Source organism: Sapajus apella, unplaced genomic scaffold, assembly GCF_009761245.1.
Source record: "Sapajus apella isolate SASKATOON/1434 unplaced genomic scaffold, GSC_monkey_1.0 scaffold11, whole genome shotgun sequence".
Taxonomy (NCBI): Eukaryota; Metazoa; Chordata; class Mammalia; order Primates; family Cebidae; genus Sapajus; species Sapajus apella.
The window spans coordinates 10,449,738-10,477,121 of NW_022436951.1; the positions used below are offsets into that span (position 1 = coordinate 10,449,738).

The following is a 27,384-nucleotide window of genomic DNA, read 5'->3' on the forward strand; positions in this document are numbered from 1 at the left end:
AAAAAAAAAAAAAAAAAAAAAAAGAGGGAAGGGGAGGGCAGGAGAGGGGAGCGCTTCTATGGGCAATATCTGCGCCATCCAAATTCCACTGCTGTAAATGGCCCAGAACAGCTGCACCCCTGGAACCCAGACTCGAAAAACAGGGTCGTATCCCTCTGATGTGCCCAAACACCCACTGTATGCTGAAGCTAACAATGCTGAAGACGCCCACCCCCTCTCCAACTAAGCAGCCTTTCAAAGCTATATGTGACTGTCCTTCCCATAAACCAATCCGTTTTATTTTTCCTTTAGAAAAAGTGCTGTTTTTTATTTCTTAACCATATAAAACCAATGACTGAAAGCAAAGCGTAGGGCAGTTCTGAGACACAATCCAAGCACAGGCAACACTCAGCATTTGAGCTTGTGTCACTCTTGACTCTGTCCCCCTAACTGGCAGTTATCTGTAAGCTACGCAAAATTTCATCAGATTCCTATGGAAAAATCAGCCCCATTGTGCCAACAGCACAATGGACAATTGACAGCACAGTGAGAGGAGGGAAGCCGGCTCTGGAGATCTCAGGAATGGCACTTCTCCGCTGTAAAAATGGTTCCTACTGGAAAAGCTGCCACCCTCCTAGCCCTCCTCTATCCTCAATGCTGCTTTTTCCATCTCAAAAAGCAAAATGAAAGCAAATCAAGCCTGTGGATGAAAGTGCATATTGCTCTCAGGCTCCGAACGTGGTCCCTCCACCGACACCCAAGTCCTTTCAGAGAGGGCGTCCCAGGATACCACAAGTGCTCCAAGCATTTCTGAAGCAAGAGTCAGTTTCCTCACACAATTCCCACTCTGCCACTGCCTCTCCATTCACGCTACATATCGATTTTGTGTGTGTGTGGCAAATCTGCCTTTCCCTCTAGAGTCTACCAAGTGTGTACTTAAAAACATCCAGCACAGGCCGGGCGCGGTGGCTCACGCCTGTAATCCCAGCACTTTGGGAGGCCGAGGCGGGTGGATCACGAGGTCAAGAGATCGAGACCATCCTGGTCAACATGGTGAAACCCCGTCTCTACTAAAAATACAAAAAATTAGCTGGGCATGGTGGCGCGTGCCTGTAATCCCAGCTACTCAGGAGGCTGAGGCAGGAGAATTGCCTGAACCCAGGAGGCGGAGGTTGCGGTGAGCCGAGATTGCGCCATTGCACTCCAGCCTGGGTAGCAAGAGCGAAACTCCCTCCCAAAAAAAATAATAATAATAAAAATAAAAATAAAATAAAATAAAAAAACATCCAGCACATTGTAAGATTTTCAAAACTCATCCAAGAGGTCAATATACAGAAATCCACAGTAAGAATGAGCCCAGCCCACAGAAAACATCAAGGAAGCAGGCACAGAAGGAATAGGCCAGCCCAAGTAGGCACAAGGCATAGTCTGGCACTGGTTCTGGCACCCAGGCGGTATTCAAGAGACAGTACTGAGGCCGGATGTGGTGGTTCACACCTGCTATCCCAGCACTTTGGAAGGTCAAGGCAGGCGGAGCACCTGAGGTCAGGAGTTCAAGACCAGCCTGGCCAACATGGTGAAACAAAAAATTAGCCAGGTGTGGTAATCCCAGCTACTCAGGAGGCTGAGGCACAAGAATTGCTTGAACCTGGGAGGCAGAGGTTGCAGTGAGCAGAGACCATGCCACTGCATTCCAGCTTGGGCGACAGAATGAGACCCAAAACAAAAACAAAGAGGTAAGTGCAGAATCTACCCGATGCAGAAGTACCTCTGGCTCTACCTGCAACAGGTGCTGGGTCCTCCCATAAGACCTCACTTCCACCCTGGGCCGTGGCTGCAGGCCCACGCATCTCAGCATCCTTCACAAAAGCAGTTTCCGTCAGGGAGTTTCCTGGTCCCTTGCCAACCCACAGTTCTCAGAAAGGTGGAAGGGCAAGGGGAGGAATTTATCCAGCTGGCAGAACCTCAGCGGAGAGGAGAAAGGAAGGGAGTCGGGGTGGCAAGCTCAGCAGGCTGGGAGGAAGAATAAGCGGCAGGGAAGGAAGAGGCCCAGGGGAGGCACATAAACAACTTGGCACTAGCAAACCCAACCACAGCTTGGAGTCGCTACCAGCCTGAGGGTTCACCCCATGCAGCAACATGCTCTAAACAAATGCACTGTTCATTGCTGAAGATATGCACTGATCCATTCTTTCAATGTGTTATTCCAACTATATAGATAATGGTCAGGTGCGGTGGCTCATGCCTGTAATCCCAGCACTTTGGGAGGCCAAGGTGGGCAGATCACCTGAGGTCAGGAGTTCGAGACCAGGCCGGCCAACATGGTGAAACTCCGTCTCTACTAAAAATACAAAAGTTAGCCTGGTGTGGTGGCGCATCCCTGTAATCCCAGCTACTCGGGAGGCTGAGGCAGGAGAATCGCTTGAACCCAGAGGTGAAGGTTGCAGTGAGCCGAAATTGTGCCATTGCTCTCCAGCCTGGGTGACGAGAGCGAGACTGTCTCCAACAAAACAGCTGAAGATATTACAGCGAGGCCACCTTTCTACTCTTGTGTCTGAGGTTGTAAGAGCTCATGTTTACCCTTAAGAGCTCTGTAAATGGCTGCCAGAACATTTACAGCTTCCATTTGGCCCCCTTGAAATCACAAAGAATGTGTTCTGGCCCAGGCCCACCACTCCAGGGAACAATAACCATTTCATACATTGGTATTTAGTTACAGAGCCATGAATGCCTGACAGCCAATCAAAATAGGGTTCCTGCAGATCAGATTTTGATCTCTGCAAATGAGGATAAAAGCTATAGCCAACTCTGGAAAAGCAAGAAAAAGAAAACATTCTGTGCATAGAATTTTGAACATGCTTTCTTCTATCCATTCATAAAGATGGCTATTGAAGCAGTGATCAAATGCACTATAGACAGCAGAATGTTGAGACATGGACAATCCCCATGGTATGGAATCTTGATATGTCCTCAAAGATTTGAATAATAATTTAGGAATCTAAGTCTTCAAATTAGCCAAATTTGAAAAATCTTAATTGGATTTCCATATAAAGCATAAACCAAAATGTCCATCATTGCTCTGGTCTTTTAGAGGTAGGTATGGCTGAGAAAAATGTAAGTCGTCAGGCAGAGCCCAAATCAGACCTAGTGATTAAATCACAGACCAGTGTGGTCACTGAAGCACCTTTTTCTCAATTACGGAAAATAACATTTTTTTCTCTAACCAAGATCCTGAAGATAATGAGAAAGGCTAAGAAAACATTTTAAAATCTGCCTTGGAAGGGAAAAAAGTATCCAATTCTTATAAATCTCTGAAGGTTGCTACACAGGAAAGAAAAAGGAAGGACAAGGCAGTTGAAATGTAGGCACGAAAAACCAACCAGCTGACAAACTGAGTTTGCCTCTTGCTGAAACCGGTTTGACCATTCATAAAAATGCTAGACACTCTCCAAATCCTGCTAAGAGGAGACTCGGGGAAACAGCTATCGGAATAACTTAGAGTTACTCTCAATCTTAGCCTTTATTCTCTAAAAAAAAAAAATAGAATGTGTGACTACTTGCTGGGGTTATACTTGAGGAGAAATGTCAATTCTTAACATCCATTTGAGCATTCTGCCACTGACAGGAATTAGAATATAAATGGGTGGTCGCCCCCAGTGAATGACCGTATCAATGTCCTGGTCCAACTGCTGATCCACCTACAATGTTGGACACTGCTGTGTCTATACAGTTGGTTGGCTAATGGAGGAAGGGTGGATAGTAACAGATATTTAAACACTGGGTTAGCCATTTTCTAACAAATTCCAAAATGAGCCAAGGTCATTTGACCACCAAAGAAAAGGATCTGCACATGTCCAAGCTCTTATCCAAGCATCCTTCATTTGTGGTCCCTCCAAGCAAGAGGCCCAGAACTTCACAGCAAGCTATGCCATTCAGGGTCTCGGGATCGTCTATGTTCTTCTGAAGTTGAGAAAAAGAGAATAGTGCTTTTAAAGACACATTCTAGTAAAACAGGCTGGCTGATTGGGGCGGAAGGGATGGAGCCAGTTGTCTGGGAACAAGAAAAATGCCTCTGGGGAAGACATGGACCAGAGAGCATCTTCAGTGAATGATGTGGCCCAGGGCAGTGCTCCCAGGCTTGCTCTGCTGTCTGCCACACATTTCAGTTACCACCAACCACAAGCAATCTGAGCACGTGAGGTGCTAGGGTGCTTGTTGAGCTAATCAATTACCATCAGGGTATTTTTCTCCTTGGCTCAAAAAATAAAATGCAAACCACTTGAAAACTCTGCACTCTGATTTGTCACTATTAAAATACTAGGACTAGAGCTAATTAATACAGAGTTGTAAGGTATCTTCATAAGCAAAAATAATCTGGGCATGGTGGCTCGCACCTGTAATCCCAGGACTTTGGGAAGCTGAGGCGGGTGGATCACCTGAGGTCAAGACCAGCCTGGCCTACATGGTGAAACCCCGTCTCTACTAAAAATACAAAATTAACTGGGCACGGTGGTGTGAACCTGTAATCCCAGCTACTTCGGAGGGTGAGGCAGGAGAATCACTTGAACCCAGGAGGCAGAGGTTACAGTGAGCTGAGATTGTGCCATTGCACTCCAGCCTGGGCAAAAAGAGCAAAACTCCATCTCAATCAATCAATCAATCAAGAGATCTTTCAGCAAAGTTTCTCAAGCAAACTGTGAAGTAATTTTCCTTTTCACCTGCATTAGGGATACCAGGCGTGACCTTACTGGAAGCGATACGGTGACAATGAACAAAGCACAGCATTTTAAAACAAATCATAAAAGAGAAAAGATTGACTTTCTGGGTTGGGCGTGGTGGCTCATCCCTATAATCCCAGCACTTTGGGAGGCCCGGGCAGGCAGACAATGAGCTCAGGAGTTCACAACCAGGTGCGGCAACATATCGAGACCCGATCTCTACCAAAATTCCAAAAAAAATTAGCTCGGTGTGGTGGTGTGCGCCTGTGGCCCCAGCTACTCAGGAGGCTAAAGTGGGAGGATCGCTTGAACCAGGAAGACCAAGGTTGCAGTGAGCTGAGACTGCACCATTGCACTCCAGCCTGGGTGACAGAGTGAGAACTCATCTCTTATTTATTTATTTATTTTTAAAGAGGCAGGGTTTCACCTTGTTGGTCAGGCTGGTTTCGAACCCCTGACCTCAGGTGATCCACACGCCTTGGCCTCCTAAAGTGCTGGGATTATAGGTGTGAGCCACCGCGCCCGGCCAAACTCATCTCAAACAAACACAAAATCTGATTTTCTGATAAAGCACTAATAAATCTAAGCTGTTAATAATCCTATGCTACTCAGAAGTTTTAAGACAGTTGAAATTTTAAAATGCAGTAATGCTATCAAGAGTAACAATCAACATTTATCAGTAGCTTAAACTAGACCAGATACACGCAATAATTCATTGAATCCTCACCATCTCCTGTGAGTAGATATTACTAATATTCCCACTTTACAGATAACCTGAGGCACAGATAGTTTCCAAGGTCATGCAAATGGGAAAATGCTGGAACCCGGGCCGTTTCAGAACCCAGTGGTCTGAAAAGCTGCACAGACATTGAGTTGATTTGTTTTGTTTTTTTGAGACATATTTTCCCTCTGTCCTCAAGCTGGAGTACAGTGGTGCAATCTTGGCTCACTACAACCTCTGCCTCCCAGGTTCAACTGATCCTCCTGCCTCAGCCTCCTGAGTGGCTGGAACTACAGGCACGTGCCACCACACCCATCTAATTTTTGTATTTTTAGTTGAGATGGGGTTTTACCCTGTTGGTCAGGATGACCTTGACCTGACCTTGTTATCCACCCTCCTCGGCCTCCCAAAGTGCTGGGATTACAGGCATGGGCCATCTCACCTGGCCAACACTGAAGTGTTTTTCTTTTTTTTTTTGAGATGGAGTCTTCCTCTGTCGCCGGTCTGGAGTGTAGTGGCACCCCGCCAACACTAAAATTTTTTAAGGAGTGAATTTGAGGCCGTACCTGGTCACCGCCCAGAAGTGGGGCTCCACTGCTTTCATCTTTATGTCCCTTGGCACACAGCCTGGCTCCAGAGTCAATGCCCTGTGTTACATTATGCTCAGGGAAATTTATGTAATTGTGGATGGCAGTATAATTACAGAGTTTATAATTCAAAATAGTATTGAAGACCTACAGACACTTGATTACATTTAATTATCAAAACCAACCTCCAAACAATTAGAATTAATAGGAGGATGCTGCAAATTGCTGGAAACAAAAATCCAAATTCAGGCTGGGCAATGGTGGCTCACACCTCAAACTACTAACCTCAGGTGATCCACCCACCTCAGCCTCCCAAACTGCTAGGATTACAGGAGTGAGCCACCGCGCCCGGCCTAATTTTTTATATTTTTAGTAGCGATGGGGTTTCACCACATTGGCCAAGATGGTCTCGATCTGACCTCATGATCCGCCCGCCTCGGCCTCCCAAAGTGCTGGGATTACAAGCGTGAGCCACTGCACCTGGCCACAAATTTCTTAAAATAAATCTCAATCGCTCTCAGGATCTCTCTATATACATATAAATATGTATGTACACACATATATACATACTTAGTCATGCGTTGCTTAATGATAGTGATATGTTCTAAAAAAAAGTGTTGTTAGGTAATTTTGTCATTGTGTAAAAATCATGCAGTGTACTTACACGAAACTAGATGGCAGTATATATATTATTTATATGTTTTTTCATACGGAAAACCAAAAGTCCCAGCACCTTACCATCAATCATTTCCCCTCCTTGTCCTGCAATGCCACTATCAAGTGCCATCAGCGGGTTTCTGTATATGCCCTATTACAATCATATGGAAGCACCATCGTATATGCAGTCCATCGGTGACTGAAACGTCATTATTCAGTGCATGACGGTACCCACACACTCGTGACATACACACGTGTGTAGATACACGTATCTGTGTGTGTGCACATATCTCCTCTCAGTCCTGTTCTCTGCAGAACCCTGACTAATAAGTCAGTGTTTCAAGTTTGGAGGCAGCCATGGTTTCTCCACAACTACAGGGCTGCAACAAATAGAATGTCTGTCACACTGAAAAGGCAGAAAACGCTGCCTTGGGGGAGGAAGGGGCAATGACAGGCCAGTTAACATAGTAGACACAGTGGGTATAAACACATACTGTGTTTGTCTTCAAGGAAAGTGTACCTCATGAAAAGATAAACTTCTTCAGCCAGGCAGGCTTCTTGTTGGATGTGTGTTTCCTAGTGGCAATCTCCCTGTCTTACCTGTTGGCAACATGCATTCTAGAGGACACGTGTCCACATTCCCATGGAGGGGGATGAAGAAGAGCTAGAGAAGTGACCTCTGTCCTTCCTGTACCCAAGATTCTTCCCCAGGGAAATTCTCCATGTTTGTTTTACCAAAACCTCCAGTTGCCCCGCCCTGAGATGGAGCGCTCTCTGGACTGCCCTCCCTCCTCCTATGGCTGGGCTCTGCTTTGCCCACAAGCTGTCAGCAGCCTCAGTTGGGCTGGTTACACACACACACAAACACTCTAATCTGCTCAACACAACTGCAAATACCACACATGCCCTGATAAAGATAAGTTGGTACCCCTTTCTCAGTATACATCCCTTGATTTCAAAGAAAACATATTTGAGTCATTTTAATATTCTGCTTTTTTAGCCAGGCATGGTGGCTCACGCCTGTAATCCCAACACTTTGGGAAGCTAAGGAGGGCTGATGACTTGAGCCCAGGAGGTAAAGGCTGCCGTGACCTGCGTTCACACACACACTGCACTCCAGCCTCGGTGATGAGACTGTCTCAAACAAAACAAAACAAAACAAAACAAAATCTATACTTATGTTCATTTTAGTTTGACTCTTGCAAATCAAGACAACTCAAGTAAGCACAGGGCACAGTGGCTCACACCTGTAATTCCAGCACTCTGGGAGGCCGAGGTGGGTGGATCACGTGAGGTCAGGAGTTCGAGACCAGCCTGGCCAACATGGCAAAACGCAGCCTCTACTAAAAATACAAAAATTAGCCGGGTGTGGTGGCACAGGCCTGTAATCCCAAGTACTCGGGAAGCTAAGGCAGGAGAATCGTTTGAATCCAGGAGGCGGAGATCGTGTCACTGCACTCCAGCCTGGGCGACAGAGCAAAACTGTCTCAAGAAAAAAAGAAAGCTCAAGCAAGAAACAAGAATGAAGGTATAGAAGCAATGATCTGAGATAACAACATACATTATTAACACACTTCTTGACATGCAATTTCTATATAATTGGAGTGAATGAAAGACTTCTTAATTAGATCATAAGGATATTCCAAATATAGGTGAATCCTCTACTATCCCAATTAGATGATAGCCAAAAATGTTTTGGGGCAATTTGATTAGATAACTGTAAATGAAAGAATCTGGGCCAGGCGCAGTGGCTCACTCCTATAATCCCAGCACTTTGGGAGGCCAAGGCAGGTGAATCCTTTGAGGTCAGGAGTTCAAAACGGCCTGACCAACATAGTGAAACTCTATCTTTACTAAAATACAAAAAAAAATTAGCCAGGCGTGGTGGCGCATGCCTGTAATCTCAGCTACTTGGGAGGCTGAGGCAGGAGAATCACTTGAACCCAACAGGTGGACGTGGCAGTGAGCCAAGATCACACCACTGCGCTCCAGCCTGGGAGACAGAACAAGACTCCCTCTCAAAAAAAAAAAAAAAAAAAAAAAACCTATTATTAGATGTAAATATCCCATTTAAAATATTAAAATATGATACACTAAAGATACCTTAAGGCATTAATAGACCAACACATATACACATGTGTGTATTATATACATGAATATGTAAACATTAAATTCATGCTAAAGTAGAAAGCTTTCTGGTTTCCCCCCAGCTCTCGCTCACACTTTAGGAAAACATTTATTTAAAGTCTACATCGGCAATGGCATTTTCACACCAGTTCCTGTGATTACAGCTACATTTTGTGAGTTTTCCAAAACATATCTTCTTCACTTCAATCTAAGTTATTTGAATAAAGTTCTTAACTTGTTTCTTTTTTTTTTTTTTTTTAAGAGTCTCACTGTTACCCTGGCTGGAGTGCAGTGGTGTGATCGCCACTCATCGCAAACTCCACCTCCTGGGTTCAAGCAATTCTTCTGCCTCAGCCTCCCGAGTCACTAGGATTACAGGCACCCGCCACCATGCCTAGCTAATTTTTGTATTTTTAGTAGACATGGGGTTTCAGCATGTTGGCCAGGCTGGTCTCAAACTCCTGACCTCAGGTGATCCGCCCGCCTTGGTCTCTCAAAATGCTGGGATTACAGGCATGAGCCACTGTGCCTGGCCAACTTGTTCCATTTTTAATGATCTTTAAAAGCCTTGTTTACAAAGAAACCTGACTCTTGTTACTGTGAGGTCAGATGCTCTGGAATATTACTAGATTTTTTTAACCACCATCCTCCTTTTTAAAAATATGATTTCCTTAGCTGACCTCTAAAACATCCAAAACCAGCACTGACTAAGGTCATTTCAAAGTAATGTGTGTTCTCTAAATACTACTTTGTTCAAAATAAAATAATTGCAAGACCCTCCCACAGTGAGAGAGAATTTGTAGAGACTTAAATATAAGGCAACTCTCTCATTTCTGACCACTTTTTGGGGGGGCTAGGGGGCAGAATATCACCTTATATTTGGGCCTATGTGTTAAGCTGTATAACTTATTTTCCACATTTTCTCTCAAATGTTCTTTTCCCTCAGCAGGTGGTGAGGGCAATATGGTACTAAGTCCTAAGTAGAATTCCCCAAGCTAGAGTTGGGGACTCCAGAGGAATTCAAAATGTGGGTCCCAAGAACACAGAAACAGGTGTGTCTCCCACAGGACACTGTGGCCAACATGAGGTCAGCTGGCAGGGTCAATAGCTTTCTGTCTTTCTTCTTTTTTAAAAAATAATTTGCAGCCAGGTATGGTGACTCACGCCTATAAACCCAGCACTTTGGGAGGCTGAGGCGGGTGGATCACCTGAGGTCGGGAGTTCAAGACCAATCTGACCAACATGGAGAAACCCTGTCTCTACTAAAAATACAAAATTAGCCGGGCGTGGTGGCGCACGCCTGTAATCCCAGCTACTCGAGATGCTGAGGCAGGAGAATTGCTTGAACCGGGGAGGCAGATGTTGCAGTGAGCCGAGATCGCGCCATTGCACTCCAGCCTGGGCAACAAGAGTGAAACTCTGTCTCAAACAAATAAATAAATGTAATAATAATAATTTGTATACTTGTGGTATGATGCCTTTAAGGGTGGTGGGAGAGTATCTGTCGGAGGCTCCTGGGCAGCTGTGAGGGCACAAATCCTCCCGGACGCCATCACCACCTTCTGCAGGGGGTCAGACCCACCCTCTCTCTGCCCTCAGATACCCGAGCCAACAGCAGGAATTAAGAGTCTGAGCAGCCGCAGCACTGCTAGAAGGCACTGCCAACAGCAGCGAGGGCCAGAGAGGGCTGTAAGAGACGGAACATCCTGAAGAAAGGCATAGACACCTTGGGAGATTCCAGGGAGTCCCCGTCATTACCTATTTCAGTAACTGAAGTGGAAAGGACAATGGACGATATTCTAAGCTATCAAGATGCCCATTGCAGCCAATGCATTTCTGTTTCAAGGGGAGGGGGAGGCAGAAAAAAATGTGCAGTGCTGACAAACATGCGTCACAGGGACAGTGGGTCAGGAAGGAGAGGAAGCCCAAGGAGCTAGGACTGAGGAGGGTGGCTGGAATTTAGCTGCAGACAGCACAGGTTCCTCCAGCCCAGCTCACCAAGTCCAGCCTCTCACCAGCAGCCGGGAATGGATTACGTCCTAAAGGAACATACAGACAGAGCATGCCTGGAGCTTTGATAGTTACAAAGTTCCTCTTTCTCTTTGGGATTTTCTCCATTACGAAAACTGACCTTTATTTGGGGGCAGTTGGCTCACACCTGTAGTCTCAGCACTCTGGGAGGCCAAAGCAGGCAGATCGCTAGATGCCAGGAGTTCAAGACCAGCCTGGCCAACATAGCAAACCCCATCTCTACTAAAAATACAAAAAAATTAGCCAGGAGTGGTGGCGCACACATGTAATTCCAGCTACTCTGGGGGCTGAGGCAGGAGAATCCGCTTGAACCCGGGAGGCGGAGGTTCCAGTGAGCTGACATCCTGCCATTGCACTCCAGCCTGGTGACAGAGCGAGACTCTGTCTCAAAAACAAAAAAACCTCATCTTTAATGCAAGCCTCATATTATGAATGAGCAAACTAATTCAATGACGTTAACAATTGGTTCCAAAGTGACAAAACCCATTAGAAAAAGCAGCAGCAGCAAACCCAGCACAAGGAGCCCAGGAGTTAAGTTTTATGAAGGGCATCCATGGTTGGCATAGTGACAAACACATGCACAGTCCCTTGCTCACTCCACCCTCACCACGAACCTGTGAGTGAGTGACAAACTTTATCCCCACTTTATAGTTGAGAAAAGCAAGGCAGGGATGCTAATTAGCTTTTCCCAAAGACACATGGGACAGCTGCATTCATTCATCCATTTGAGACAGTCTTACTCTGTCACCCAGGCTGGAGGGCAGGTGGCATGATCTCAGCTCACTGCAACCTCCACCTCCCAGGTCTAAGCGATTCTCCTGCCTCAGCCTCCTAAATAGCTAGATTAGAGGTGCGTACCACCACACCCGGCTAATTTTTGTATCTTTAGTAGAGACAGGGTTTCACCATGTTGGCCAGGCTGGTTTGGATCTCCTGACCTCAGGATGCGCCCACCTCGGCCTTCCAAAATGTTGGGATTACAGGTGTGAGCCACTGCGCCTGGCTGACAGCCGCATTTGGAGCAGGATCCTTCAATGAGACAGTTTGTGTGTGGGGTCAGGCAGAAGTGAGCAAGTGACATACCACCTTACATTACCTATGCAACTCAGGGTACGTCAAGGCCCTTCTGAGCCTCAAGTCCAGATCTGCAAAATGATGATAACCCTCAGCTATCAAGCTGTGGGATCCCCTAGTTAAAATTCCCATCACAAAGCCTGACAAAGAGCAGGCCCTCAGTAAAGGTTACCAGCTGCACCTGCCCAGCCCGGCCCTGCCCCACCCCCCTCCACCCCTGCTGCCTTCCTTTTCCTAATCTTTCTGAACCTGTCTCATAGCTGCTGGTAGAGATTTATCAGGACTCTGGCTGACACACATATGTAGAAGAACGTAACACGTGGAGGGCGGAACACTCAGTAACTGGGATTCACCTCATCACACACAGACCTAGGCTTGCTCTCAGTCTAATTTGCTTCATGTCTCTTCATTAAGGAAAGGCTTATTCTTGTCCATCTGAATCCAATTTGAAGCTGTAAATTTAGTGGCGTCAAAGTTTTTTATTTTGTAGGGGACACTTGATACCCTGGTCCTTGAACTAAATATAGACCCATGAAGGGCCACCGTTTCAGAAGCAGCACCTATCCCCGTGTGGCAGCAAAGCCCTCCCAGAAGCCCTCGCCTGGCTTGAAGGAGACCACGTCTGCAGATGACAGCTGAGGCTCTGGCTCCAAAAACCACACAACTTATAACTAACTCACCCGACCCAACCCCCAGTACCTCATACACCCACATACAATGCTGCTCTGAAGTTTAAAGGTGGCGAGATGCTTCAGAGCAGTGGTGGGGTGGGCTGGTCTGAGTAGCCTCCAGCTGTCTACACCGGGGCTGTGCTGAAGTCTAGGTTGGAATCCGCTGTCTGGATGCCATTAGTTTTTTTTGTTTGTTTGTTTTGTTTTTTTTTTTTAACGAGCTCAGAGCATGACTATCTGGTTTGCATTTACAGCCAGAGGGAAGCAATAAAGAGCAGCAGAGAAGCTTTTTAAAGGATACCTGGTGGAGGTTAGTTGCACCAGAAAGCAGCCAGGAAATGACCACGTGGTGTAACCAGAGCAAAATGAGGACAGACCTCCAGGCAGTCAAGGCACGGAGGTCCGGTACCATCCACCGCATTTACTAGCTGTGCTGCAGACAAAGTCCTGAACCTCCTGGCCTGAGCTTCACCTTCAAAGGATGAAGCTGGATTAGACATGCTCCGAGATCCCTTCTAGCTAGAAAATTCTATTATTTCAGTCCTTTAAGGAACCCCTGGCTCTGAAAAACATGACAGCTAATTGCTAGCACAGTGTGATGCCTGTAACTGCCACTCAGTAATTGCTTACCGCATGAATGAAGCGACACTGATAAGGACACAAATGAAAGTTATGAAAATTCACTAACAGGCCTGGCGCAATGGTTCGCGCCTGTAATCCCAGCACTTTGGGAGGCCGAGACAGGTGGATCACGAAGTCAAGAGATTGAGACCATCCTGGCCAACATGCTGAAACCCTGTCTCTATTAAAAACACAAAAAGCAGCTGGGTGTGCTGGCATGTACCTGTAATCCCAGCTACTTGGAAGGCTGAGGTAGGACAACAGTTTGATCCCAGGAGGTAGAAGTTGCAGTGAGCCAAGATCATGCCACCCTGGTGACAGAGCGAGACTCCGTCTCAAAAAAAAAAAAAAAAAAAAATTCACTAACAGTCACAGATATGATACCTGCATACATACTAAAGACAAACATGAACTCCGATATGTATATTATTATTCTACTTCGACAGTTGCCATCCTGAGGCTGGGTGTGGTGGCTCATGTCTGTAATCCCAACAATTTCAGAGGCCAAGCCAGGCTGATTGCTTCAGTTCAGGAGTTCAAGACCAGTCTGGACAACATGGCAAAACTCTTTACAAAAGAGACAAAAATTAGCCAGGTATGATGGCGTCTGCCTGCAATCCCAGCTCAGGAGGCTGAGGTGGGCAAATTGCTTGAGCCAGAGAGGTGGAGGTTGCAGTGAGCTGTGATTATACCATTGCACTCCAGCCTGGGTGACATTGAGACCCTGTCTCAAAAAAAAAATAAATTAAAAACAAAAAAAGCAAAGAGTTGCCATCCTGGTTAAAAAAAAAAAAAAAAAAAGTTGCCATCACACACAGGTGGCTCAGATCTGTAATCCCAGCACTATGTGAGTCTGAGGCAGGAGGACTGCTTGAGCCTGGGGGTTCATGACCAGTCTGGGCAACACAGGGAGACCCCATCTCTACAAAAAAAATAAAAATTAGCTGGGCAAGGTAGTGCATGCCTGTGCTCCCAACTACTTGGGAGGTTCAGGTAGGAGATCAACTGGGCCTGAGGTTGAGGCTGTGGTGAGCCGTGATCACACCACTGCACACCAGCCTGAGAGGGCAAGAGACAGGCAGAGTGCAGCACCCGGGACCAGCAACAACAGCAGGGAAACTGCTAGGACCTCTAGGTCTGAGGGGCAAGGTTAGGAAGCAGTATTATTAGACTGTGCAGGAACTGGAGCTAGGAAAGTGAGTTGCCTCAAGCGCTTAGAAGAAATCAGCCATTGTCGGAACTCCTGCAAGGTAAGGGGACCACGAGGGAGATAAACACCCAGATGTTCTTTCCTCCTCCTCTGATCCCCTGCCAGTGCCTCCCATTGGCTGAATCCAACCAGAAACAGCAGGCAAGGGAGTCCAGATGCTGCAGTTCACAGACACAATCCTCTTAGGACCGAGGAAGACTGAGAATGAATTGGGGGCAGGGGGAGGAATGACACATACACACAACTGTAAGTTCACACACACACATGCATATATATCTGGTATGTATACTTTTAAAAAAAATCATTTGTTCTACAAAAGGGCTTCACCGTAGGATTAATCTAAATGGAAACATCAAGGTCTTCTAGTGTATCTCAGATATAAGTTACAAAAACAGAAATTATGTGTAAATTTCTTCACGTGTGAACTTCCACAGAATGCTTACATTGTTTAAGGAATGGCATATTTATTTACAGGGGGACTGACAAGTGAAACCGGTAAGACAATAGCCCACTAACCTGACAAAACTGTCTGTAACAGCTGTCCTTCATCTCCTATCCCCACAGGCTCACCAATTTCCAGAGAGAAAACCAGCTCCAAAGTTTTCACCCTCATGCATTTTTCCACTTAGATTTTCTATCAGTTGGCAATTAAAACAAGCATCTCAGAGGTCAGCCAAAAGTCTTAACAAATGTAAGAGCCAGTTACATAATCTCTGGATTCAAAAGTGTAGTAAGACATGTTAGGAGAAACCACCTGGAAAACCACGCTAGGCAGGCAACATTTCAGGGATGCACATTTCAAACGGCGATTCCCTGCCAACCAATGCTTAACAGGAACCCCTGGAAAAAGTTACAAAAATATCAGTACTTCCGAAATGCCATCTACTCTTTTTTGAGATGGAGTTTCACTCTTGTTGCCCAGGCTGGAGTGTAATGGTGCGATCTCGGCTCACTGCAACGTCCACCCCCTGGGTTCAAGCGATTCTCCTGCCTCAGCCTCCCTAGTAGCTGAGATGACAGGCACCCACGACCACACCCAACTAATTTTTTTTATATTTTTAGTAGAGTAGAGACGGGGTTTCACTATGTTGGCCAGGTTGGTCTTGTTGCTGAGTTCGGCTGCTGGCAATGGGAATCTGGAACTGGGGTGATAAGGGCTTCTCTGAAGATTATGGGGTTAGGAAGATAGAGAGTAATATATCAGGAGGATGGAGAATAGAACTGTCAAAAAAAGGTCTCATGGTTGGGCATGGTGGCTCATGCCTGTTAAGCCCAGCACTTTGGGAGGCCAAGGCAAGCAGAATCACTTTCGGTCAGGAGGTCGAGACCAGCCTAACCAACATGGTGAAACTCTGTCTGTACTAAAAAGTAAAAAAATAAAAATTGGCCAGGAGCAGTGGCTCATGCCTGTAATCCCAGCACTTTGGGAGGCTGAGGCAGGCAGATCATTTGAGGTCAGGAGTTCAAGACCAGCCTGGCCAACATGATGAAATTCTGTCTCTACCAAAAATACAAAAAAAAAAAAAAAAAAAAAATTAGCTGGGCGTAGTGGCACACGCCTATAATCCCAGCTACTTGGGAGGCTGAGGCAGGAGAATCACTGAACCCAGGAGGCAGAGGTTGCAGTGAGCCAAGATCAGGCCACTGCACTCCAGCCTGGACGAAAAAGCAAAACTTTGTCTCGAAAAAATAAATTAAAAATAACAAAAATTAGCTGGGCCTGGTGGCACTTATCTGTAAATCCCAGCTACTCAGGAGGCTGAGGCAGGAGAACTGCTCGAATCCAGAAGGCGGAGGTTGCAGTGAGCCAAGATCACATCACTGCAGTCCAGCCTGAGCAACAAAGTAAAATACCATCCAAAAAAAAAAAAGGTCCCATGGTCATCTCCCAATTAATGAGCACACGTTTGAGATTTCTCAGTATGGTCTCAGTCTCAGCTATTCTAGCCCATACTACTTAAATGTCCAGTCCTGGGGAATAGATGCACAAATTATGGTCCTTCAACTCAATGGGAAAATATGCTGCCATTAAAATTAATGAGTCTGGGCTAGCACAGTGGCTTACCTGAGGTCAAGAGTTAGAATAGGCTGGCCAACATGGGAAAATCCCCATCTCTACTAAAGATTCAAAAAATTAGCTGGGCGTGGTGGAGCTTGCCTGTAGTCCCAGCTACTTGGGAGGCTGAGGCAGGAGAATCTCGGGAACCCTGGGGGCAGATGTTGTAATGAACTGAGATCACGCCACTGCACTCCAGCCTGGGCAACAGAGCAAGACTGCCTCAGGAAAAGAAAAAAAAAAAAAAAATTAATGAGTCTGTATTAACATGAGCAATCCTTGTGTTATTCATTCATCATAATGTTTGAATACCAACAGATGGTGTAGGGTGTTCAGGATGTAATGATGAACTATACCGTGTAAGGCATGCATGTTACAAAGTAGCGAACGGGCTGTGGAGGCATTCCATTCATAAAAATAGGGAGAGCACATCATTGCCACTTGAGACAGACAGGAACGAACAGTGTACTTTCTCCTGCATTCTGGTCTCCCTGACACCACCGAGCATTTCTGGAGCTTGCTTCATCTTTGAAACTTCCCAAAGTCTGGGAGGCACAAAGGATGGAAGATGGAGGAAATGATACAAAGTCCACAGGCAGACTTCAGCCCCCCCAGTCCCAGGAGGGAGGGATAACTAGCGCTTTGCTTTTTTCACAGGCGGGAGCATGAGGTGTCTTCAGTGTTGCGTCATTTAAAAACAGTCCTCACTTCAGTGACAGCCCAGGATGTTCGCTCCCCGGGATCGGCTGGCAATCTCCAAAGCAAAGAACTCCCCCTTTTCCCCAAATGTCTCAATAGTTATTCCTTCCTTTGAAGTTGGAAGGGAGAATAAAATTACTTTCATCTGCCTAGAAAATAGGCTGAGTAGAAAGGAATTGTACTTGGAATCAGAATGAGAATCAAAGGAGGAATGGGGCAGCTCAAAGCTGAGTGAGCCCATGGTCTGCCTCAACTCTTTTTGGAGAGGAGTGATACATAAATCTCCACCTGTATCACTTTGGCAGCAAATGATATCAAACCCTGACTCAAAGTGGCTTAAACAGGGGGCAAATTAATCATCTCACATGCCAGAAGTGCAGAGAAAGGGTGGGGCCCTGAGCTGCGCTTCTCTGGGACCCTCTAGGACCTGCTACTTACTCTCTCCTGCACTGTGGCTTCATCTTAAGGCTGGAGGCAAGATGTCTACGCCAGTTTACACACCAACATAGGGAGGAAGCAAAAGAGCCATCTATTTTGCGTTTTTCTTGGTAGTGAATACACCTTCCCTAGAACATCCACGACAAACTTTCCTTCATTCCTTAGCCTTTGATAGTGAGCCCTTTCTAACAGCTTGTCTCTGGGGTGTAGAATGGAGACGTGACCAGCACAGGCTGATCATCTCAGACTACAATGCTTCCAAGTCCACCTGACCACACCGCCACCCAAGGAGCTGCTGGTGAGGACCAAAGGAGGAAATAGACATGAATATATTTCTAAGTTAATGTGCCGCACAGTTATCCTCATAGACAGAACCCTGATAAGCCACAGCATCAAATATGTCAGAAATGCCTTCTGCCCAATACTCCACACAAAAGCAGCAGCATGACGAATGATACGATGGAGAAGACATTACCATGCCAACAGGAATGACCAACTGCCACTCTCTTCAGGGACTGGGACATTTTAAATGATTACTGCTGAGATGAAAGTTCAATGTGGCCTATCTGCAATGTGGCCCCGAGTGGGCACCTGCAACAGGAGAAGGAACTGAGAGAAGGGTTCTGGGGCAAAGTTGGGGGCGTCAGGCAGGAAGACTCATTTTCCAGTAAACACAATGGTCCGACATGAGTGAGGGTGAAGGGAGGGTTGCTAAACTCGAAAAGATAAAGAGAACAGGAGAAACAATGATTGCAACACAATTTTGGAAGCTGGAATGCTGACAAACTAGTGGTAACTGACTTAGCAGATGAGGGAAACTGAAAACCTGGCACAGCACAGCAGTGTGGAAAGCCAGGTTGGGATTTATGCCCCCCACACCTCTGAAATTGGGGGCAACATGCACTGATGGGGAAGGGACCCTAAATCACCTTAGCCCTGGATACCAAGAGAAGGCTGAAATTCTGCAACTTGTGTGCTCTGCTGCGTCATGACAACTCCAGACTCAGATACCAGGTGTAGCTGAGGGCAGGGGCTAAAAAACAGGTGAATAAGACAAAGCCATCATACCACATGGTTAGACTTCCAGTCTCCTTCTCATCTGGCTCCCAGTGTAGCCAACCAATTCCCTTCAGTGTATGGGATTTCTCTTCACCCAATCAGTTTCCCCAGAGAACAAATATTTTCTACTATCAGGTGGGAGTCCTCCAATGAAACCACCAGCGGGCTAATCCTACAGCAGAGGTCCTCCATGCTAGCTGCATATTTGAATCACCCGAGAGCTTTAATATTCACAACTACCTGGACCCCAGCAAGAGTGTATGTCATTCAGTTACTCAGCAAAAACTATATGTATGGAAAGGTTAGTGTGTGCCAGCAATTGTTCTAGATTCTGAGACACGGTTCTGTCTCCTTAGTAAGAAGCAACTACTCCTGGGTATACTTAATCTATGTAGACCTTCCAGTTAGCTTTATAGTGAGTGATCAGTCAAGGATCATTAGACATTTGAAGAAAGCCTTTAATGTGGAAGTGATTAAAAACCAAAAGCACACACACACACACACACACACACACACACACACACATATACACACACACACAAAGGGGAAATCAGAGGAAATAAACAGTGCAGGGAGCAGAGAAATGCTTCAAAGAAGCTGTAATTGAGACCCACAAAGAATTGAGAAGCTTTTCATCCAAGAAACAGTAACAGGAGGTTATAAAAAGAAAATTTCAGATATTTTTAAGGCTTTCTGGGGAATTAGAAATATGACAGACATAAAAATTGAACATATGGGTTGGAAGACAAAAATGAGGAAATTTCCCAGGAAGTAGAAATGTTGTTTTAAAAAGGAAATCGAAAGTATAAGAAAAAAGGTAATACAACCACCCAACAGGTTCATTTTGCCTGCTGCCCAGATAGAGCCAATTTATCAAGACAGGGGAATTGCAATAGAGGAAGTTTAATTGACACAGAGCCAGCTGAATAGGAGAACAGAATTTTATTACTCAAATTAGTCTCTCTGAAAATTCGAACGCTATGGTTTTTTTAAGGATAGTTTGGGGGATAGAGTGGCTAGGTAATGGGTGCTGCTTACTGGCTGGGGATTCAATCATGGGGGGCGGAAACGGTCCTCAGGCTGAGTCCACTTCCTGGTGGACAACATGGCGAAACCCAGTCTCTACTAAAGATACAAAAACTAGCCGAGCACAGTGATGCATGCCTGTGGTCCCAGCTGCTTGGGAGGCTGAGGCACGAGAATTGCTTGAACCCAGGAAATAGAGGTTGCAGTGAGCTAAGATCATGCCACTGCATTCCAACCCCGGGCAACAGAGACTCCGTCTCAAAAAAAGAAAAAGGAAATGCCAAAACCTGAAAAGACATCTCAAAAGGCCAATCTTAGGTTCTATAATAGTGATGTTATCAAGCTGCAAATCTTGTGGCTAATGGCTAACCTGTTAGTCCTATCTGATCCCCAGGCAACATCGGGATTTGTTTTGGGGAAAGGGCTCTAATCATCTTTGTTTCAAAGTTTATAAACTCCTCCCAAAGTTAGTCTGGCCTACACCCAGGACAACTTGGAGGTTAGAAGCAAGATAGAGTCAGATCAGATCTCTTTCACATTCACAGCTGTTCTAATTTTTGCAAAGGTGGTTTCAGTAATAAAATTAGAGATTCAAACCATGAGGGTCTCCTTCCAGTTGACTGGGTATTCCAGAAGAGAAGGAAGGAAAGTATTATTGTAACTCTAAGAAACTGGCCGGGCACGGGAGCTCATGCCTGTAATCCCAGCACTTTGGGAGGGCAAGACGGGCAGATGATTTGAAGTCAGGAGTTCGAGAACAGCATGGCCAACATGATGAAACCCTGCCTCTACTAAAAATACAAAAAGGCCTGGTATGGTAGCTCACACTTGTAATCCTAGCACCCTGGGAGGTCAAGGAAGCAGATCACCTGAGGTCAAGAGTTCAAGACCAGCCTAGCCAATATAGTGAAACCCCGTCTCTACTAAAAAGACAAAAATTAGCCAGGCGTGGTGGTACATGCCTGTAGTCCCAGTTACTTGGAGGCTGGGGCAAGAGAATAGCTTGAACCCAGGAGGCAGAGGTTGCAGTGACCTGAGATTGTGTCACTGCACTCTAGCCTGGGCAACAGAGAGGGACTCCATCTCTAGAGAATAAAAAGAAGTGGAAGTTGGTGAGGGGTAAGGTGAGTGAGTACCATCCCTAGTTATAAGTTTGTAGACATATTTGACTTTTTAAATTATGTGTGTGTATATATAGTTTTGATAAGGAGGGAAGCTCAGGCTATATATCAGATTACAGAAGGAGAACCCAATAAAATCAGGAAGAACCCACTCTCTGGAGGGCAGAGCAACAAGCACTTGGCCAAACCTCTGGGAAACAGACTTGATGAAGAAGGCAGGGCTGAGCAAAAGGGCACAGCAGGTAAGGGACCTCGATGTCCCAGGAAACAGGGTGCAATGGACTTGCCATTCTCTTCAATGACACCTTCCTTAAGTGTGACCTGCCTGGAGCATACAGAGATTAGCAAGAACAAAGGCTCAAGTGCCAGGTGCCCCGCTGGGAAATTTAGGGACGTGAGGAGGCAGAAAGGCAGCTGGTGACTTTGCTGCTCTTAGACCGGTCTTCCCTTCATCCCTAGATTAAAGGGAGACTGAAAATTACCCCCAGCAACACAGGCTGAGAGAGGCTGAGGGCGCAGAGCAAGCCTAAGTCCACACTTCGGTTCCCCGACCCCCATCACTTTCCCTTTCTTGTTTATTTGTGGCCCACTCTGAGAACTCTTTCTTTTCTTAATTAAGGCCTGACCCAGGCCTCCTTCCCCAAAGGCCATTCTGTCTGAGAGTCCCGCAGCTGCCCCCAGGGGCCGTGGGTTTGACTGGAGATCCCGAAGAATTAACTGTGGGTGGGTCCCGCATGACCTCAACTCATTAACATCCCAGCAAAAGGAGCCCCAGGCGCCTACAGGTTAGTATTCAACCGCCAGATTAGCAGTTGGGGTGAGACTATGCCCTTGCAATTCACCTGCAAAGTTGAATTGAGAGTTGCAAAGCAGTGTAAGAGTGCAAAGTCTGAATGTACTATAGTAAGTGTGTAAAGATATTTCTATATTATTTAGAGTTTATGGTATCAAACTCAGCCCGGCCGATTTCTATGAAAAGCATTAACTGTTTACATTCACAGAGCCTTTTTCTCCCACACATGGTTCCCAGGATGACAGCTGTGGTTACCTCCTTTTTTCCCTCCATCTCACGAGACAAGACTGACTTCATTTCACTCCCAGTGTTTATAAACTACCTAGTAGAGAGGAGCTACAGGACATAAAATGCCATGCTCTTTCCAAACATCCTGCATCTCTAAAACTCTTTGATTTGTGGATCCTATAACCAAAACATTTTGTGAATCAGTGGTGGGCTGTTATCCAAGCAGGCTGTTTAGCAGTTTGGGGGCAAAGATCTGTCCCCAAAGGAGATCACGACTTCGTGTGGGAGCATCCACAGTTCCCGCGGGTAGAGAAGGCAGCTTTGCTCCGCCTCTCCTCCTGCTAGCGAGGGTTGGGGACACTGACAGATGCCCGGGCTGCTGCCAAGCACCCCGCTCCTACGGGGGCCTCAACGGCACGGCCCCTGAGGTTCTGAAACCGCCTTGGTCCCGGGGTCCCCCCACCTGTCCCCTCTGCGCACCCCTTCCCTGCCCGTCACACACACCCGGGGCGCCTCCTTCCGTCCAGCCATTGACAGACCAGCTCCAAGTCACTCACTCCTCCCGAGGAACACAAACCGTCTCTCCACACGCAAATCCCCCGCTTTAAAAACAGCACACCCCAGGAGTCCGGGAGATGCGAAGAGCAGGCGCTTAGGGAGCGGCTCCGAGGCTGTGGCTAACTCTCCACATTTGTGGATTCAGCCCCCACCTGCACCCCGACCCAGATCAGACCTGAGGCTGTGGTCGCCGGAGAAGCCCATTTCCTACCTCCAGTTCTGAAGTCACCTTCGGAGGGTTCCCGTCCGACCCCCTCTCCGGGGCTCCTGGGAGTCTCCGCCAGCTGCAGCCGCGCGCAGGGTAATCCGCTCGCCGGGCCGGGCTCCGCGCCCCCGGGGCGGCTCATTAGCCTAATCACCTGCGGGCGGCCCGCGGGCGGCGACCGGCTGCCCTCCCGGAACGCGCCAGCCCTTGCAGGACTTCCCGAGGGCTGCTCTCCGCCGGCTCCGCGCCTGTGGGAGGACCCCCTCCTCCCTGCGCGCCGCGGTGGAGGAGGTTAGGAAAGCCTGTAATGCAATCCTAAACTCGGCTCGCCACTCCCCGCCTCACTTGTCAAAACCCCACAGCATTCCAGGATCCCTACCCTGGTCACTCCCCTGGCCGGGAAAAGGAAACCGCCCTGGGGAGGATTTCAGGGAGTTTGGGGCTTCTCATCCAAGACACCTTTGTTGACACTAGGGGCTCAGGAGCCTCCTGGGGCAAACCCGAAGCAGGCTAGAGGAGAAAGCGGCGGACCCCAGCCCCTCGCCTGCTCCGAAAGTTCTCCCTCCCCGCCCGGGCCAGAAGCTCCACCCACCCCCATCAATTACACTTCACCGCCACTCCGTTTCATAATCGGCGGCAGCCTGGGTTCTTAGGGGGTGGAGCCCCCAGCTAAAATCACAACCATCGCATGGGGCAGGATGTCAGGGAACTTTCCAGAAATCTCCGGTCAGAGCCTTTCTGCTGGAGTAACCAGATTTACCACCGCGGAATTACAATCGCCGGTGACCGCACGACTGAAGCATTTCCTTTATACCTTCTCCCGCGCCCCTACCCCTCCCACCTTCTGTGGGGTTCAGTCAACAAGCCATCCCCCGAGAGGCCTGAGTGGGCCTCGGCCCCGCAGCCATCGCTCCAGCTGCAAACTGATGAGGAAGCCCGACCCACGAGGCCGAATTGTTTACATCACACCCACTGAGGCTTCCTGTCTTAAATTAATGGGAACACAAATAAGACAGGAAAAGAGTGTTTGCTTTTCTTAAAGCGGGGGAGAGGGCTGGCAGCGGGAGGGGGTCACCCCACATTTCACTGCTTTTCAAAACTTAGTTGTATTCTATTCATTCCCTTTTTCTACTCCTGACATTTGCTGAAAAGTAAAAGCGTCGCTGGTGCCAAACCTCAAACCCTTATGGAACCTCTGCTCAAAACACATTTCACCTGCCTACAAAAGGCATCCAGGATGGAACTCCCAGGGACTTGAGTCAGAGGTATGGAGAGCTCCTGAGGTTGATGGCACAAATCTCAGTGCAAACAAACTCACTCAAGACCTGGGCCTCCCTCCTGGGACTTGCTCAGGCAGGTACACACTCCACTCTTTGGGGTTCATATTAGAGTCACACCCCAGTCTCACTCCACCCCTCTCTCTTTAAGCTCTGGTGCGGACATCCAGCAGCTCCTGAAAGTAAATGAGCTTTGCAAGGGACAGATCTGGTGGAATTGGAAGCAATTAATTATAATGGAGGAGGCAAAGAAAGCTTCAATTCCCAGTACCATTACTGCCACTGGAATGGGTAATTAGAGCCGAGGAAGGGCCAACCCATGTCAAGCCTGGGCTGGAAATCTGCCCACTCTCAGAAGCAGTCCCAGAGTACATAGGAAATAATGGTCATCATGACCAGCCCTGGAATTACCCCTAGTTGCTTCATTCAGGTCGGCACAACAGCCAAACCAGAAACAGGCAAGGAGTGCCAGGCCATACCAGTCCTCCTCTGGAAGAACCCAAAGGAAACAGAACCCCAGGATAAGGTTTATTTCAAGGTGTGGGTACTGCAACCAACAATACCTCATGGAGTTTAGGAAAACACTACTCCAGTGAGAACAAGCTTTGCAGGCCAGTCCTCCAAACACTGCAATTCCTGGGTCAAAGCAAATTAGGCTGATGATTTCATAAAGAGCCAAGATGCCAGGCACAGTGGCTCATGCCTGTAATCCCAGCACTTTGGGAGGCTGAGTTGGGTGGATCACTTGAGGTTGGGAGTTCGATACCAGCCTGACCAGCATGGAGAAACCCTGTCTCTACTAAAAATACAAAAATTAGCCAAGCGTGGTGGTGCATGCCTGTAATCCCAGCTACTCGGGTGGCTGAGGCAGGAGAATGACTTGAGCCTGGGAGGCAGAGGTTGCGGTGAGTTGAGATCGTACCATTGTACTCCAGCTTGGGCAACAAGAGCAAAATCCCGTCTCAAAAAAAAAAAAAAAAGAGAGAAAAAGAAAGTCAAGGGTATTAGAACTCTCTAACGGAACCTATCTGGCTTACAAATATTATAAGGGCTTCAATGAATGTTGGCTTCTCCCCCTTCCCTTTTCCCACTCTACTGCCAAGACGCGGTCGTCTTTCATTAGCATCCTATACATTTCATGGGAATTAAGTTCAAATTGAATAACTTTCTAATAATTTCAGAAGTGCTCCTTTGCTGCCTTTCTATTCTTCCATGACAGTTCCCAATGTTTTAGCTTCTTTCCTCACTCCTTCAATGCAGGTACATAATAAATTATCTGTGTACATCAGTGCTGTTTAAAGTAAATGTATGGGCCAGGCCCAGTGGCTCATGCCTGTAATCCCAACACTTGGGGAGCTCGAGGTGGGCAGATCACTTGAGGTCAGGAGTTTAAGACCAGCCTGGCCAACATGGTGAAATCCTGACTCTGCTAAAAATACAAAAGTTAGCTGAGTATGGTGGTGGACACCTGTAATCCCAGCTACTCTGGAGGCTGAGGCAGGAGAATTGCTTGAACCTAGAAGGCGGAGGTTGCAGTGAGCCAAGATTGCACCACTGCACTCCAGCCTGGGCTACAGAGGGAGACTCTATCTCAAGAAAATAAAATAAAATAAATAAATAATAAAGTTCGGGCTCACAGTGGCTTACGCCTGTAATCCCAGCACTTTGGGAGGCCAAGGTAGGTGGATCACTTAAGGTAAGGAGTTCGAAACCAGCCTGGTTAATATGGTGAAACCCCATCTCTACTAAAAATACAAAAATTAGCTGGGCATGGTGACACACACCTGTGGTCCCAGGTACTCTACTTAGAAGGCTGAGGCAGGAGAATTGCTTGAACCCAGGGGGTGGAGGTTGCAGTGAGCCGAGACCTCACCACTGCACTCCAGCTTGGAAAACAGACTGAGACTTCCTCTCAAAAATAAATTAATTAATTAAATTAATAAATAAAAACAAATGTATGGTTTTAAGTATCATGCAAATAAATACTCTGCTCCTATCCTCATCTTCGTTGCCTAAGCTCAGTTTAGGGCGTGTAAGTGCTGGGAATTAAAAATGTGACCACAGGCTGGGCGGGGTGGCTCACGCCTGTAATCCCAGCACTTTGAGAGGTTGAGGTGGGCAGATCACGAGGTCAGGAGGGCAAGACCAGCCTGGCCATGGCCAACTTGGTGAAACCCCATCTCTACTAAAAATATAAAAATTAGCCAGGCGTGGTGGCCAGCGCTTGTAAGCCCAGCTACTCAGGAGGCTGATGCATCAGAATCACTTCAACCTGGGAGGCGGAGGTTGCAGTGAGCTAAGATCTCACCACTGCACTCCAGCCTGGGCAACAGAGCAAGACTCCATCTCAAGGGGGAAAAAATATGACCACATCTGTATAATACCTTAATTTCAGGAAAGCTTTTGCATACATATGCCATTCTCATCAGCAGCAGGCCAGAAAGATACGATCTGGTGCGTCTTTTCCCTAACCGGGGTTTCACTGCTGACTGGAAAAGAGATCAATGGCCCAGTAAACAAACAGGGTGCTTAGAATGTGGTCTACAATTTTATCTTGGGTCTGGTTTAAATAATACTTGAAATTGCTACATGCACACCCAGGGTCTACAAATAACATTAATTTGAGTGAGAACTGCTGATACATTAAGAGAATCCAAAGTAGCTTCCACACAACCAAGGAAATGGTTCATTAAAAACAGTTTAGAGTTCAGCCTGATGGCTGATTTCAAAGTGGTATCCTCAGGGGTGATGATCAAAATGACAGGCACAAATGGGGCTTAATGTCTAGATTCAAGAAAAACTGACAAGGAGGTGAGAGTCACAGCAGATCATGCATTTAATAGGAATCTGCCTGCTATACTGATAAGAAATAGGCAAGGCAGTGCTGGGGTGAACTCACGTTGGTGGGAGTTTGACAGGAAAGGGAAGTGCCCCCCCCTTCTTCCTACCCCATAATAAAGAATTTGACAGCAGACAGACTCTTTCTGGTGGGGGGCGGGGTATGTCCAGTCTGATGCCTCTTATTGTAAGGAAGATGTGGAGCCCCTGGAAAGGTTCCAAAGAAAAACCTAAGTGATTAGAGACAGCAAATAGAACCTATGAGGGGAGGTTAAAGGATTTGGAGTTGTTTAGTCTAGAGTGAAAAAACATGATTAAAGACAAACTTAACAGCCTTTTCCTACTTGAAGAGTTATCGTAAAAAGGATACTGACCAGCTCTTTGTCATCTCTACAGAGGACAGAAGAGGTAAGAGATTCAAAATACAACTTTAGAATTTTGGAGGCTGGCTGTGGTGGCTCACACCTGTAACCCCAGCACTTTGGGAGGCCGAGGTGGACAGATCACAAGGTCAGGAGATCAAGACCATCCTGGCTAACACGGTGAATCCCCATCTCTACTAAAAATACAGAAAATAAGGCCAGGAGTGGTGGCTCATGCCTGTAATCCTAGCACTTTGGGAGGCCGAGGTGGGTGGATCACCTGAGGTCAGGAATTCAAGACCAGCTTGGCCATCATGGTGAAACCCCA

General features: G+C 46.9%; 1 protein-coding gene across 7 annotated transcripts in view; it reads right to left on the bottom strand.

The window, feature by feature from the left end:
• PDZD2 (PDZ domain containing 2) overlaps positions 1 to 27,384 on the bottom strand; it is a 466,872-nt gene that overhangs the window by 221,366 nt on the left and 218,122 nt on the right. For 2 of the 7 annotated variants that reach the window (XM_032279036.1, XM_032279032.1), the window contains exon 1: positions 22,586 to 24,608. The exons of 4 other annotated variants lie outside the window; for them this stretch is intronic. The gene's annotated coding sequence lies outside the window, so the exon portion shown is untranslated. One more of the 7 variants, XM_032279033.1, reaches the window with a different exon arrangement.